Raw genomic sequence first — 17,667 nt, 5'->3', positions numbered from 1 at the left:
ACAGCAGCTTGTGACCCTTTAATATACCATAAACAATCAGCATCAGCTGTTATCAATTAACTAAGCAGGAAGATGCAATGAATATTTTACTGGACTACCATTCAGGTGAAGGGTACTGTTAGCAGCTTAGTGCAGAGCTGGTCTAGAGAAAACACCCCAAAGTAAAATCTCCCATCATAACTGAAAGTTTATGAACCCACAGATGGCAGCCTTCAGATCTGACTGTTTCTCTGATTCAGGGGGTAAAAGCAAGGATCAGTACAAATCATGGGTAGCAATTCAGCATGCAACAAAAGTGTGGTTCACACAATACACATTGGCAACACTAAGCTATTCTGCATATCAACATGGTAGCCACAGAACAACACACTAGGGATTTAGCAATTATGTAAAGAACTAAAGCAGCCATTAGGGGACTGAAACTACATTATATACACCACTATCCACGTGTGCAGATAAACAACCCAAAAGGCATCTGAACAAGCTGCACATACTAAATAGTTGTATAGCAGTAAGTATTACAATTAAGCTGTTTCTGCACACAATGCAGTCTCAAATTTGGTATATGGCTTATTACTTGGGCCCTTACCTTAAGGCTCATCTAGAGGAAAATTGTTGTTCCTTTAGTGGCAAACAGTTTTTATGATATTGAAAACATCCTCAGAGTAACACTATCTGTATTAAAAGTTATGTTGCTTTTCAATTTAGAACAAGTAGTTCCAAAAATGTTTAGCAGATAGGCAGTATATCGTTGAGTTAGTATTATGAGCTTCTAACTTGTTTTGTCCTGTCGTCTAGGATTTGTTCCCCCCCCAGTATCCATCTGTGTAGTTTGTAGAGTGAGAAAATTACTTAACCATATCAGTGTTTGAGTCCACTCTGAAAATATATACCACATTGAGCCAAACCTTGTTAGCAAATAAATTACTAAATATGTTGATTTTATAGATCCCTCTACTGACATCTGGAATGTGTACAGACAATTGTAGTCTGTCTTTCCATATAATTGTTTCTACACCTTTTCTTTTCATAGCTTAAAGATAATTACCTTTTTTATTATTCAGCTTTTGTCAGCACTAAAATTCTATAGTGTTGGTAATGGAATATTTGTCATGGAACAGATATTTTTACTGCTCTTTTTTAAGTTCTAAAGTCAAACAGTTACTGTTTCAAAACTATATCCATAACAAAGTAACAAAGGCCTTTATGGAAGTTTGAGGCTTTGTTATGTGTGTCAAAGAAAATGTGAGACATTTTCACTAATGAAAAGGAAAAGTTGTTGGGAAGCTTTTCCACTATTAACAAAGAAACAGTTGTACTCAAAATTATGAACTCTGTGATTTTTCCAAAGTGTTTATATATGTAAGGAGTCTGTGACAACAATGGAAGCAGTATTCAGTAGTTTCTTTTAAGCTTTAACTTGTAGAGTCTATTTCAGATTTTCTGCTAACAGGAAAGGTAGAAGCCAGTCTTGTGAAGGAATATCTGTTATGAGTCTGAACACTATCTATGAAATGCTTATCAAATGAAGCATGCTTCTTTCCAGGTCATGGTGAAATAGGCCCATTTTGCACAAATACATCTATAATGTAACTAAAATTACATAAACTTATGCATGGAAATTACATTATGTACAAAATGTAGAGTAATGAGATTGATTAGTTTTTACTTCCCATTTTTCATAGAAAGCATTAACATATTTACTTACACTTTGTTGGTAAGTCAAGTGGCCATCATTGGCCACACTTAGTCATGTTCCAGGTCACAAAATTAAGTGTAAGTAAAATACATATGGCTAGTATAGGATATGTATCAAACAATAATTCTTAGGAGGTATAAGGAAACTATAGCAGAAGAAAAAAAAGAGTTCAGGACATAAAGAACATGCAAACTCTATACAGACAGTAGCTTAAGGTCAACTAATCTGCACATCATTTTGCCAATTAAACAATTCATGATGCATGGTCAGGTACAATTCATGATGCATGGTCAGGTATGCAAGTATGCTGACATGTGCCCAGTATACCAACGTAAAACACTTCAAAAGTTTCTGTACTTACCTTAGGAACTGGATGCTATATTGTGTTACATGTACTAGGATTATGGCACAGTGTAATTACAAAAGTCATTTTACTAAATGTTACATCATTTTCTTTTCTAAGACTTCGATATACAGGCATATTTCTTTCCTCTCTTATTTTTATGAAATGCCATTATTGTATGCTAAACTGACTCTTAGTTTATAATCTTTCTAGCATACGTCTGTAGCCGGTAAGAATCCAGAATTGCTTGGTTCATGCTTCCTTTAACAAGCTTTTCTGCTTCTGCTTTCCCTTCCGGATTATTCCCTAACATTACATATTAGTACTGTTACCAGTTTAGTGGCAGACTGACATTGTGCTTTACAGTGTTTAGCCATTGCTCCATTCTGTTTTGTTGTGGTATTCTGTGCTCTCTCTTCATTGCACCATGTCATATACTCACTTGTGCTACCTTACAATTATAACATTGTGATAATTTATCTGTATCACAAGACCATTTAGCTGTTTATAACCATTGTTCCTTTAGATTGTTTCACCATGGCACAAAACACTTTTAATGTGAGCAAAGTAAAGCTTATATTTGCACTCTTAGAGTACTTTGATGATAACAATGTTTCCATAGTGAAGTGTTCCAGCAGATGTTTGCACTTCCCAACTCTTTAGTTAGATTATATTGCACAGATTTTGCCCCATGATACACATTGCCACATATTCTGGTGAAGAATTGTTGATTCGTACACTTAGCAGAGAATAATTAATTGCTGCAAAAATGTTGTTAGAAATAATGCCGGAACATAATACTAACATCAACAGCATGATCAGCACCCATGACGACAAAACCATAGCCCATTTCCAGCAGCCATACAGGGAGAATGTCATTAATCTCATGAATATCCCACTCAGATTTGTAATTGCACCCAATATCTGACGTTTCTTGCATTTAATTTACTAGGTTGATTAACTAAATATTGTCCCATGACTTATTAGTATAGTGAAGTGTTAAATATGATTCCAATAAATAAAACATATAACTAGTTGTAAAAAAATTACTAAGGCATTGAAGGCAGGATATGCTCAGTAACTCACATATATTAATACAAAGTAAACAGTACCTTTAAACAGTAACACAAAGTAAGCAGTACCTTCCAAAAAGAGTCCAGTCAAAATAGGTTCAGTAATCCAGGAAAGTTTTCTCAAATTGTAGGCAGACCTGTTTCCTGTGCTGAGCTTTCAGTTCAGGTACAGCAGCAGAATAGTTCCAGGTGATAAGCTTTGAATAAGTAGCATTGTTCTAGGCTACAGGCCTTTCCTTTGTGCCTCAGCCTTAGTCCAAGGAAAAACAAATAGGCATAGTAACAATTCTTGTCCAGGTTTTAGAAATTACTCCAGGCAGGAGTTCTGAGTTCCAGAATTTCTAGGCCTTTCAACTAGGCCTTTCTCTCATTTCCAAAAATCAAGCATAGCCCTGTAGATTAGCACTGACTGAGCCCTCCTTCAATCCATACTTTTCCTTTCAGCATGCACACTATCTCTTTAGTAAGGAACTAACTTTATAACTTTACCCTTTTAGGCTGCTCTATTTTATACTGTGTCATAGCCTCTGATTGGCTGTTAATTAGCCACGGGAACCACTGGAAGAACATTTCCATATCTTGCATATTTAAAGGGACAGATTTTTTTTAACAAAGATATTACACGGGCATGCTTCTACAGAATATTTACTAAACTCAATGTTTTAGACTCCTGGTGATTTATTTATTTACTTGCACTTTCTCTTTGCAATAAGCACCTTAGGATCTTTTACATCTACTTGATTTCAAAGAATGGCAAAGTCAGGAGTGCAGCATCTCTCTTAGGTTGCATTGCAGTATCAATTCTGGAAAATTAATCCAACTATTTTGTGAAGGAACAGAAGTTCAAATTCAAGTTTATTTAGATGTTTTGCACAAAATACCCTAACAAAATTAAATTAATAATAAAATAAATTATTGAACGTAATTAAAATGGACAACATGGGAGTACTGTCATCCAACCACAGATCAGTCCAAATAAATAAGTTCTTAAACCCTGTCTAAAACTAGTCAGCATATGACAATCCTGCAACCAGCAAGATAGCAAGTTCCAAAGATATGGAGTTTCATAATAAAAAGTATGAACGTCAGAAGTTTCAAGAGTTATACCAGGAACCACTAGCAGCCTCTCCAAGGCTACTCTTCCCTCATCAGACCCATTATTGAGTACAATGCACCAATTGGAATGTACCTGGCTAGGCATCTCCAGCAGCTGGAGAGACCACAGAGGTACCTCACTAAGAGGATTACTGGCCTCAAACAGTTGCCATATGCAGCACGATTGAAAAAAACTAAGGCTTTTCTCTGTTGCATACCACCTTCTCAGAGGTGATCTCTGTCTAACATACAGAGCCATGTCCAGCCCAGAACTGTTGAACATGCTCCATCTTAGCAAAACAAAATCTACTCAAGCTAGACGCTCTAGGGATATAAACCTCAGCACAACAATGAATAGAACATGCTGGAGGGATAGATTCCCTTTGCAAAGACTTCCCTTGCTATGGAACAAGATCCCAATCTACATAAGACAGAGCCCCTCACTATCACTCTTCAAGAGGAACTTTGACGAGTGGATTGGTAACAGAAAGTTCACACCAGGGATCATACCAACAGCTCTACAAGATAGGGGCCAAGAGTACTAGCTGCTAGATCAGGGGCCTAGGGAACTAACCAAAGGGGCGGTGAATACCGCACAATGTGGCTGGGCTAATATATGCCTTCGGGCAGATAGCCCAGTACCTACCTATGAACCTATGAACCTATGAATCCAGGACCTGTACTGGGCAGCAGAGAATGATAATGTCTTTCAGGCAGCAAGGGCCCAGGTCATGAATGGACAGACACACTAACATGAGAATTTTAAAAATAATTCTACAGCAAATGGGGAGGCAGTGAAGGCTGCAAAGAACTGGTGTAATATTTTGGTAAGGAAATGCACCAGTGGGTAGTCATGCTGCAGAGTTCTGCACCATTTGTGATCAATCCAGTTTGTGTTTGTTAGTCCTGCTGCAGTAGTTCAGTCTGGAAGAGACCAAAGTATCCACAACAACCAAGAGATCAACTTGAGGTATAAAGTGCTTTATCCTGGTGATGATCTTCAGATGGAAACAGGATGACTTCACAATGGCTGACAACTGGTTCTTAGATGTAAGCTGTGAGTCAAAAATAACTCCAAGGCTCCTTACTTGGCTAACAAATTCAGGCTTGTTAATTTGGTAATGAAGAGCAGAGTTAATCTGTCAAAGGCCTTTGTCTTCTTGGTCTTCAATTTAGAAGATTTTCTATTAGACAAATAGGTACAGCTTCCATATAATTATCCAGGGAATACAAAAGAAACAAGCGGGAGCAGATCAACAAAAATACTCAGAAAGATAGACATGATAAAAGCAATACACATTATCAGAACAGATAAGGATCTATTGTGCATTATTGCAAATAATAAATTAAAAATATCAGCACAGGCAGAAAAATTTTAGAAGATATGCAGATAAATATAAAGAAAAAGTACAAAATAAAAACAATTTATTGATAACCTAAAAAAGTTTTCTAGATAATTGGGAAACAAGGCAAAAGGAATTGAAACATCACCAAAAAAAGAAGAAATACATACATTTTGGAAAAATATTTATGACGATCCTGTGGAACATAGCAAAGATGCTTAATGAACAGAAAAATTAAAAGAAAAAATTCTTCTTCTTTCGGCTTTTCCCGGTTAAGAAATTCAAATGTACAGGATATGAAATGGGATGAAGTAACGGACAGAGAGACTGATACAAAGTTAAGGCCCAGATGCAGTACCTAACTTCTGGCTAAAAGTATTAACATCTTTACATGAAGATTTAGTAAGAACTATTTGTACGCACATCCCAAACAGACACCAACTTGGTTAAAAAACAATGGTCCTACTTAAGAGGAAACCTACAAGCTATCCTAAAAACTATAGACCAATAACTTGCCTTCTGATGACATGTAAACTATACAATATACACTATAAACTATGCACTGGAACTGTTGCTGACAGAGTTCATAGTCATTTAGAAGAAAACAAGAAACAACAAAGAACAAAAGGGTAATAAAAGGAAGTCATATGGAACAAAGGATCATTTATTGTTAAATAAAGTCATAATGGAGAACTGCAAAAAGGGGTAGAATCTAAGTATGTCATGGATTGACTACAAAAAAGCATGTGACAGTATCCCACATTTATGGATAAAAGAATGCTTGGATCGATTGTCTGTGTCCTTAATAAAGGATTTTTGACTGGAAACAGACTGCCTATCCTGCTTGGATTACTTTTGAATACTTAGTAATTCTGTATATTTCAAACAATATATTTTTTATTATTTTTTTGACTTAGGACGAGTTTAAGTTCGCTATCTCTACTACCATTATCTGATCTGATTAATGTACAGTGATTAACAAGATATATATGGATTGAAAATCTTCCACACAAAGAAGTTTCTTACACTGTTTTGTTTTGGACCCACTATACTTGTTTAGTGGGTTGTTTGAGACTTCAGGGATACCACAGAGATTACTTGTATCTTAAAAATGAATACGATACACCTTATTCTGAATGATTACATTACAGGGACCATGAAACAGTGGCAAACCACTTTGCAGTTAAGCCATGATAAAGGACAAATTATTAATCCGGGGATAAAAATCCAAAAGGGGATATTCCAGGGGGACTGTACAGTTGCTCTTTTGTCTTGCCCTTAACCCATTAAGCTGTCTACTTAACAGATTAGAACATGGCTACATTTTGCTCCCAGAAAAGTGTAAAGACTTCCCATCTTATTTTTTGTGGATGATATAAAACTGTATAGCTCATCAGATGAGGAACTGAAACCACAACTGCAAGTGGTCAAAACTTTTTCAGATGATATAAGAATGTCATTTGGATTTGATAAATGTGCAAAAGCAACCTTTAAAGCAGAAAAGCTGCAACATCAAGAAAACATCAGTTTGGGACAGGAATGCGATGTAAAAGAACTTGATCAAGAAGGAGTGTATAAATATTTGGGACTTGATGAAAGCTCAACAATAAAACATGAACAAATGCAAATAAAACCTAGTAAGGAATATTTTAGAAGACTTAAATTAATACTGAAAACAGCATTAACATCTAGGAACAAAGTCCAAGCTATAAACCTATTTTCTCTTCCTGTTCTAATGTACAGTTTTGGAGTGACTGCCTGACCCCAAAAGTTTCAAGATATGTTGGACATGAAAACAAAAAGGATGCTTTATCAAATGATTTATAAAAATCAGTGCATACCAAGACTATATTCTCTATTCTGAAAGAGGTATGGGCCTCCTCAAAACTGATTACATTTATAGATCTGCAATTGTAGGACTGCATACATATCTGCTGACCTCACAAGTCCCAAACCTAGTGAAAGTTTTAAAACATGAGGAGAATAAATCTATGATGACTTCCCTGCTTAGTTTAGTAGAAACATATCAGCATCAATTGGAAGTGGAAATCAGACCAGAAGTAGATAAATCTCAGGTAGAAACTGAATTTGCCGAAAACAAAAGAAAGAATATAATGTGAAGGATCAGGCGAGAAGGTAAGAAATGTGGAAAATGCATAAATATAGTTGTAAGTATAGAAAATTCTTGGAACAACTTCATGTTGATCAGGATCTAATGCAGGAATGTTTAAGGAGAGGTGAATTTAAACCAAAAAACAAAAGGTTAATATTGGCGGTCCAAGGTAGTGGACTATGTACATGTTGATTTACAAAGTCCATAGAACATGTTGGAGAAACAGACAAATGTAGGTTTTGTAAAACAGAATTGGAAACAGTCGTACATCTTGTTGCTGTTTGTGATATAAGGGCTGTATAGTGAAAGGCATAATAATATTGCAAGACTGTTGTATCAGGTAGTGGACTATGTACATGTTGATTTACAAAGTCCATAGAACATGTTGGAGAAACAGACAAATGTAGGTTTTGTAAAACAGAATTGGAAACAGTCGTACATCTTGTTGCTGTTTGTGATATACTAATGGTTGAAGGGCTGTATAGTGAAAGGCATAATAATATTGCAAGACTGTTGTATCAGGGATTGTGTAAACATTATAATATTGAAGTAGCTGAAAAACACTGGATACATAAGCCACAAAGCATTATAGAAAATTATGAAGTTTATACTACATGGGATCTCCCATTACCAACAGTTCAAAAAGAGAAGAGAAAAAAACAGATATAGTAGTCCATGAAAAGAAGACAAAAGTAGCATTGATCACTGAAATTGCTACACCCAGTGACTACAGTGTCCTATATACAGAGAGACACAAAGTCATAAAATACCATGATTTGCAGGCAGAAATAAGGGCAATGTGGAAGAAGGATACCCAGCTAGTTCCAATAATAGTAGTAGGAGCAACGGGTCTTACAAAACAGAATTTACAGTCATACTTAGATATGTTACTGATACACATAACTCAATATGAATTGCTGGAGTCACTACTGGGTAGATTGTGGGTGCTGTAAGAAGCACTTCTGGCTAACACCAAAGACTGAAACAATATTAATTTAATGAACTTTAATCATACTTAGACTTAATAATGGAATCCATTCCCGTCATGGTATCAGAAACCCAAAAGACATTCAGAAATTAAAAAAGAGACAGACCATCTCTTCTTGAGCGAAGGAAAAGTAAATCTGGGTGTCATCAGTGTGACTATGTCATACTAAGCCCCTTTCCCTCAGCAGATCTCCTAAAGGAAGGATATACACAGTGAACATAAAGAGACCTAGAATAGAACCTTGTGGTATTGCACATTTAGGACAGTAAGAAGATGGTGACCTGAGTCCTGAACAGACACTATTAATAGGGTTAGACAATTGTGAAATAAACTACTCCATAGCCATTCAAAAAAATGCCACAGTGGACTTTAGATGTACTATCAAGATACCATGGTGCAATAGAACCCACAATCTTTTGATCCTCTAGCACCAAAGGCAAATGTGCTGTTTGTTGAGCTTCTGACACTGTTATGATGGGTTGTAGGCCCTGGACAAATCAACATTTTTTTTAGTTAGGCCAGGTCGGTAGATTACAGTAACTTGGTACTTGGGTTGATAATTCTCTCTCCTTTGATTGGCAGGAGATACCATCACTGGCAACAGTAGTCAGGAAGTCCTTCAACTTGCCAAAGCTAATTGCCAAGAGTAACTCATCCATATCTAAACAGGTCATTGCACCCTTATAATTAGAATTGGTCAGGCCAATTACTGAATTCAATGTCCTTTTTGAAGTGAACTTTGAAAAACATATTAAACAATTACAATATTGCCATCTGTTTGCTTACTTAGCCATTGCAAAGCAACATGATAACTTATCAAATTGACTTGCCTAACAAATAGCACTTCAAGGCACAGACACCAACTTTATTTAAAGATATTCTCTTTTTAGCCTCCCATTGGTGTAGTGTGATAAAGCTCTGACTGTGACTCAGGTGACCTAGGTTCAAGTAATGCCTCGGGTAACTGATATAAATGCAGGGGAGGATAAGCTTTGCCTATCCTGGGGAGAAGTGGGGGGAGAGATTATGGATTTCTGATGGCTACTACTGCTATGCAGTGTAGTGCAGTGAAGGCTGCATGTAACACTGACATGCAGTGGTCAGACAGGAAAGGTGGGATCTGTGGCTTCCCAAGCAGATGATGGTAACTCCTATCTATGAATGTAAAGGACTGGGCATGTGTTGTCATGGTGGGAACATAGGCAGCCCACAAAGGGATACATGTGAGCTTAGCATTACCAGGGGGTGGAGATATAATGCATGTACATAATGCTGTCATGGCCTGGATGCCAGCAAGAGCATTAGCCACCTCCAATTCCTGTGCAGGATGACAGTGGCTCCCTAAACAAACCCCCCCATGGATCTGGAAGCTGAGTCCCCACCATGGGTGGGAGGTTGGCATAATGGTTAAGGTGTTTACCTCACAGACACAAGGTGCAGTGTTTGATTCTCACATGGGGTAATTGGCTGGACTTAAAATGGCTCACCAGGGCAGTTAGCTTAGTACTAATCTATGAACTAGGGGAATCAGGCTAGTGTCCTTTTGGGGGGGGGCTTGAAAGATAACAGACAGGCTAGAAGGCAAAAAGATGAAGAAAAAAAAGAGAGAGAAATACATTTTTTGTCACAGGCAGAGTATCTTCTTACAGTTTTGGCTTCCTACTGATATAACCAAGAGGATGTTCCTTCCCTTGAATACCTTGAGTTAGCTCCACTCTCAAGCCTACTTTTGATGTATTTGTATACAAAGCAAACTCAGAAAAATAAGGGGTTATTCACACAGGTTCATAACATGCAACTTGTTTTTATGATTTTGATGCTATATAATGTCTCAGTCTAACTTTACTCCAGATTGTGTCTCTATGTTATGTTCTAATAGTTTGGTACTCCAGGTATCTCTGAAAACACTCATTTATTTCTGAAGGGAAATTCTTCCACTTCCTGTTTCTGCATTTTTGATAAGCATTCTTCTACCTAGACCTGAGACAGAGAATTTTCAGTCTTGTCTATAAAATATCAACTTGTAAAACCTCTGCAATATTCTTTGTCGTCTTCCATGGCTTCAGCACAATAATTTGGTAAATTCACTCTATTTGTGCTATCTGATTGCCTAACCTTGTGGTCTATAGAAATTATTTACTGTACAAATGGTCTCTGCCATCTAGCTAGAAATGTATTTCCTGTAGTGAGTACTAATATCTTTAAAATTACTTTCTCCCACTACCCCCCTTCTCCCTATTTCTCCTGTTCCCCCCTAACTCCAAAGATCCGAATGAAATTCTACCCTCCCTTATTGAACTAATCTGCATTCTTCTCTGAGGTGGCATCCACCCCAATCCTGCTCCTCCTGCCCCTCTAAACAACAACAACTATTTAACCCCTCTATCCCCTCCTTACAAGTCTCTTCTCTTTGCCACCATTAATGCCCAAAGTCTCTGTAACAAACTACCAGACTTCCATGCCTGACTCCACCATAGCCACCCTGATATCCTAACCATCTCAGAAACTTGGCTTACGCCACATCTCAATGACTCCAAAATTACCCCCTACCACCTATAAAATCATCAGTAATGAGAGAACTCACAAGAAAGGAGGTGGAGTAGTCTTACTCTTCACCTCCTCCCTAACTGTTGCTCCCTACACCAAGCCCATACCTCAGTTTGCCACCGCTGAATTAAAAACTGCCCTCCTAAAAATTAATAGGCATAAAAACATATGTATTGCTGCCCTTTATATTCCACCACGCAACAATATCCCTGTTCTACAACATATTCTTTCCTGGTTCTCTTCTAATGTTAGTAATGAAACAATTATCCTGGGTGACGTTAATATCAACTGGTCCTCCATTCACACTCCACCTCTAACTCCCACAATATTAACCTTCATGGTTTCTCTCAACTAATCAACTCTCCCACCAGACCCACTAAAAATAACAATATTGGATCCATACTTGACCAGATACTAGTTTGCCATCCCAACAATATCTCTGACACTGGCACCCTTCCTGACTCCCATAGTGATCACTTACTTGCATTTGCACTTCACTCTCCTTTTCCCGTTCACTTACAACATAACTACATCTCAACCCATACACTCACAAATTTCAACCCCAAATCCTTCTCTGACTATCTAAAATGAATTAATTGGATCCCTCTGAAACCTCTTTCTCTTGATGATGCCATCTCTTACTTCAACTTCTCCTTTATAAATTTATTCAACAGCTGTGCCCCTCCCAGGACTAAAAGAGTCAAAGCCATGGCCTCAAGCTCAATGCCAAAAAGTGCATTGTCATCCCCTTTGGTAAAAACTCCGTACCCATGAGCTACCACATAGGTGGTAGTCTACTTAACACGGAAAGTGTGATAAGAGACCTTGGGACACAGGTGGACAGTAGTGTCTCCTTTGATAATCACATTTCCACAGTAGTCAGGAAATCCTTCTACGTGGCACACCTCATCACAAAAGGTTTCTCATCCAGGAAAAAATAGGTCATTGTTCCCCTCTACTCGTTACTCATTAGACCCATTACAGAGTACAACAACCCTTTTAGTATGTACCTCAAAAAACATCTACAACTGGAAAGGCCGCAGAAATACCTCACAAAGAGGATTACTGGCCTCAAACAGATGGCCTACACAGACCGTCTCAAAATACTCCAGCTTTACTCCGTCGCATATCGCCTACTCAGAGGCGATCATAACAGACAAATCACTCAAACCCAAAACAATATATAGAAGAACAAAACAGCGCACAGGTGGAATCCAATATTAACTTTTATTTAGCACTTTTGTCAGCGATAAGCTATTGACTTATTCAGAATGTTAAAACCATTGCATTTCATCTTTTTATATACTCATTAAATCATGTGACTAAAACCATTTAATTCATTCATTAATCAAATCTCATTGAAGATTGAGAATTAATTATAAAATCAATTAAAAGACAGCAAGGAGAAATAAAATGGGATACATAATCACAAAATAGTCATAAAGTCTATTAACTATAAAAAACTAACTAATACTGCACTACCCTTGACCTACCAATTAATTGATAATTCAACTTTTAGCTTAAGATAACATGATATAGAAACTACTTCATTGAGCCCAGGGGGTTGGGTCGCATTACATTTAAGTTGCCACATCAATTCATGAAATTCTAAAAATAATTCATGTGTACCCCCTCTATCCTTCCGAGTAACTTGTTCAATAACACTAAACTTGAAGCAATGGTCTGTTTTTTCTTTTATATGCTTATATAGTGCATTTATTTATTGCACTTCCTAATGTCATATAAATGCTGATATACATGCTTGTTTAAGCTGTTGACAGTCTTTCCTATGTACAAACTTTGACAAATTTGACATAAAGCTATATATACTAGACTTTTGCAGGTACAATTAAACCTTTGATTCAAGTAAACCTTCCCAAATCCCTGTATTTTAAAACCTTCATTCTCCATAATATGGGGGCATTGATTGCAACAACCACACTTTTTCATAATGCCATGACCTCTAATAGCTGGGTTAGCTTCTAATAAATTTTTAAATGACTTATCTTTTTTATATACCACTACTGGGTAGTCCCCCAGTTTGTTTTTAAATTGCTGCTCCATATCAAAAAATGCCAAGTTATTTCTTAGAATGGTCTTGATACTCTCAAATGATGGAGTAAAAGTTAATACCACAGAATACTCGTATGTTGACTTGTTGCTTGGTAATAACTCAGTGTTCAAAGCATTGTTGATTGGCCTCCCCAATATATATGTGTAAAATGGCCCTCATTCCTCTTGTTAACAATCTTATTGAAAATAGGGTCAATAAATTCTTTGGGGTACCCCCATGCCATTAACATATTTGCCAAAGTCTCAACTTCCTTAAAAAATAATGTGTTATCACTGACCATTCTATCCAACCGAACTCCTTGCCCCTTTACCAAAGATCTTTTTTAGTGCACAGGTTGTGCACTTAAAAATGTAAAAGGGCATTGGAGTAGGTTGGCTTACGGTATATTGTGGACACAAACATATGATTTACCTTATCTTTTGATATAGTGATATCAAGAAAATTGATAGTATCATCGTTAGTTTCCGTAGTAAATTCGAAAAAATGTGTGCTGGAATTTAGGACACCTAAAAATTCAAGTAGCATGTCGTGGTTACCAGCCCATAGAATTAGTATGTCGTCCAAGAAACGACCATAAAAAAGACATCTTTTGAATAACTCGGTCTTAAAAATAACCAAAGTTTCCCACTCAGCTAAAACAATGTTAGCGAATAGGGGCCCACGTGAGGCCCGTATCGCTACCCCTATCTTTTGTCTAAAGTAGTGTCCCTCAAACAATATAAAATTGTTTTTAAGAACCAGTTCCATTAAGATTTGGAACATTAAGATCCTGGTATGTGTTAAACCAGAATGTTTGCACAGGAAATCATAAAACATATTGATCCCTTCTTCATGTGGTATACTATAGCAATAACCCACGCCTGGGTGTGGGTAATGCTGGATTTACCCACGGTTGGCGTGGTTTGGTCCCAAGGGCGAAGCTATTACTTTTCTTAAATAATGGCATAGTATAATGCCTGTTTGCTGCCCTTCCGCAGATGTCTGGCATCCGCGGCAGATCTGATGTACTGCGCGCCTGCGCAGTACATCAGAGCTGTGGGCAAAAGCAACGGAGAAAGCAAGATCTCCGTTGTTTTTTTTTTACTGTTTCGCTATGTTAAATGGGTTTAACATAGCGAGACAGCTTTAAAATAAGCAACGGAGATGTCCGTTGCTTATTTTAAAACTGTCTCACTATGTTAAACCCATTTAACATAGTGAAACAGTAAAAAAAGCAACGGAGATCTTGCTTTCTCCATTGCTTGTTTTTTTAAAACCTGTCTCGCTATGTTAAATGGGTTTAGCATAGCGAGACAGCTTTAAAATAAGCAACAGAGATCTCCGTTGCTTATTTTAAAGCTGTCTCGCTATGTTAAGCCCATTTAACATAGGGAGACAGTGTTTTAAAAATAGAGTTATGCTAATGGAAAAAAGTCTGGGCGACTGGACCTTTTTCCATTAGTATAACTCGATTTACAATGTGCACGCTGGCCAATCAGCATGCACGTTTTGGAATATTAATGGGGGGTCATGGTATAATAGTAAACAAATCTTTGACATCTATAGTAGCAAAGATAAGGTTTTCTTTATATAATTCATGGGATATTTTTCTAAGACAGTCCCAGGAATCTATTAAAATATGTCCGAATTGCTTTAACACATCTTTACAACCCACGTCTACAAATTTTGCCATTGAGAATGTCTTAGATGCTTTAGCATCAACGATGGGTCTCATGGGGGGATCCAAGATGGACTTAAGTATCTTAGGTACACCGACAATTGTGGGTATACGTGGATGTTCCTGTTGTAGGTAATTATGTTCCCCCAAACTTATTTGATAATCTAGTAATAAATCCATTAATATAATGTTGATGTGCCTATATGCAATATTTACTTGATTGAGGGACACTTCTTCATAAACTTCACTATGAAGGTGGACAAGTATTTTCTGGATATAATCTTTGTGGTCCATGGCAACCAATCCACCCCTTTGTCAGGTTTCATTAACCTGACATTTTTGTCCTTAATTATGCTGTCTAACAGATATTGTTCTTGCTGAGAAAGATTATTGAAATAATCTCTACACATGGAATTCATTCCTGAGATGGTATCCCTAATTTGAGCTGTACATACCTTTTCATAAACTTGTAGGATAGGATGCAGGGTGGGATTAAATGTACTACTCTTCTTACATAGTTTCCGAGGTCCAAACTGTATGTCATTTTCAAAATACAATCTAAGATTAAGTTTACGAGCATACAGTTTTAATTCAAGTATTGCATTCTCAATGTTAGTGTTTCTCTTAGGGACAAAGTTTAATCCTCTTTGAAATAGATCAGCCAACTCCCAAGTAATAGGGGCTGAGCTTAAATTATATATCTTATAATCACCTCTTTTGTTGGAAATAATAGTGTTCACTTCCAACTCTCTCCCATTTTCTTCACTTCATGATGCAATATCTACCTCCTTGTTTGCCCTCTCCCCCTGCACCATTGATGGCCCCCTCTCTGTGTATAAGATTGCGTTCTCGTACTGTTGTTGTTGTAATAATTGCTGTAATGTCTCTCTTCCTCTTCCTCCCTCTGTTGTCTGAGGTTCTGTAAGCATTCTAAACACCTCAAGTGCTCTCCTAAAGGGATGTTATTTACATTGTTAACATTATCGCCTAGTCCTTCATCTTCTTCTTCCATAACATCATTGTTTACGGTAATGTTAGGTCCATTTTGGCAAGTAGATACAGGGTAGGCTATACCTCATTCATATTCCCCTTCATCTCTATTAAGTTTTTTAAGTTTTTTTGTTTTTATCCCAGAAATCACCTTGCCGACATTAACAAACAATGCCCTATACTAATTTGTTTTAAAATTAAAGCATAAATCAGCAGTAATACGATTATTTAAAACATCTACATAACAGTTAAGCTCATTCAATTTTTTATTATTTTCTCTTACCAATAGCTCTAGTAGCTCAAGTCCATGCCTGTTAAACAGAACCAATAAGTCATTATGTAATTCGGAGCCATTCTCCAACCCTGTCAGAAACTTCCATAGATGCAGCCTTGTTGGAACCTGCTTTCTCCAGATACATTCCCTCAAGTAACAGTTCTCAATCTGCAGTTTCCGCATCTTCAGAAGTTGTTGTTCAAAATGTGTAAGTTGTTGGTCGAGGGTACCATAATTCTCTCCACTATTATGTCCAGAAAAAGTATCATTGCTATTCCTCTGATTCCACTCAGAGAACTAAAATTATTCAGTCAATTTGCCTTGCTGTCCATTGACTTGGCTATTGGAAAGCCTGCCAAGTCCTGGTACTACTCCAACGGATGACGTAGATTGCGTGGCGATCTCTGCCTTACATACAAAGCTATGTCAAACCCAGAGCTGTTGGACATGCTCCACTTAAAGAAATCCCAATCGCTCTGAGCTACACGCTCTAGGGACCTAAACTTTGTCACCACAATAAACAGAACATGCTGGAGGGATAGATTCCAGTCCCAGAGACTTCCCATACTCTGGAACAAACTACCTATCGATATCAAACAAAGCTCCTCATTAGCACTCTTCAAGAAAAATCTTGATGATTGGATGAGAAATAAGAAATTCACCTCAGGGATCACCTCTGTGGCTCTGCTCGACAGGGGCACAGGAAAATAATTTTCTTGGGTGGTGAAAGCCAGGGTACCTGTTTGGCTAGGCTTGTATAGGCCCTAGGGCTGATAGCCTAGTACCTACCTATGAACCTATGAACCTAAATCTGAGAGAGGCCCCCATGGCTCTCTAATGATACCATAAAACTCATGCACACCTTGGAAAAATCATGGAAATTCCACCATAAACTCAAAACAACAGACTCCCTTAACAAATATAAACGGCTTAGCAACTTAGTAAAAAAAAATAGCCTCTGACAGTAAAATTTACTACTCTAAGCTACAAAATAACCACAAAATCAACCCCCTAAAATTTTGGATCAGTGTCTCCAACCTCCTTAATCCTGGAAGAAAAGATAACCCTTGCCCAGACCCCAATGACCCAGACCATATCACAGCCTCAAGATTTAACTCCTTCATAGACTCCATTGCCAAACTAACCACATCATTCCTCCAAAACTCTCCACCCTCTCCTACCACCCCCAAGACTTCCTCCCTTCCACCACCAATACCACACCCCTCCCTCCCTTCTCCCTTAAACCTATCCCTGTCAATACCATAAGAAATCTTCTCTATAAATAAAACCTTGTTCCAGCACCCCAGATGACTTAACCTCAGACTTTCTCAAATTAGCTGCTGACAGTACTGCTCTCCCCATCAGCATCTTAATAAACCACTCCATCCAAGAATCATATGTGCCTCTTCTCTTGAAAGAAGCCTTCATCATTCCCTTACAAGGTGGCAATAATTCTGATATCTCTAACTTC

Source organism: Protopterus annectens, chromosome 17.part0 (assembly GCF_019279795.1).
Source record: "Protopterus annectens isolate FY-2018-M chromosome 17.part0, PAN1.0, whole genome shotgun sequence".
NCBI classification, from domain to species: Eukaryota; Metazoa; Chordata; order Ceratodontiformes; family Protopteridae; genus Protopterus; species Protopterus annectens.
The sequence above is the reverse complement of the archived record's forward strand: the minus strand, read 5'-3'. Positions refer to the sequence as shown.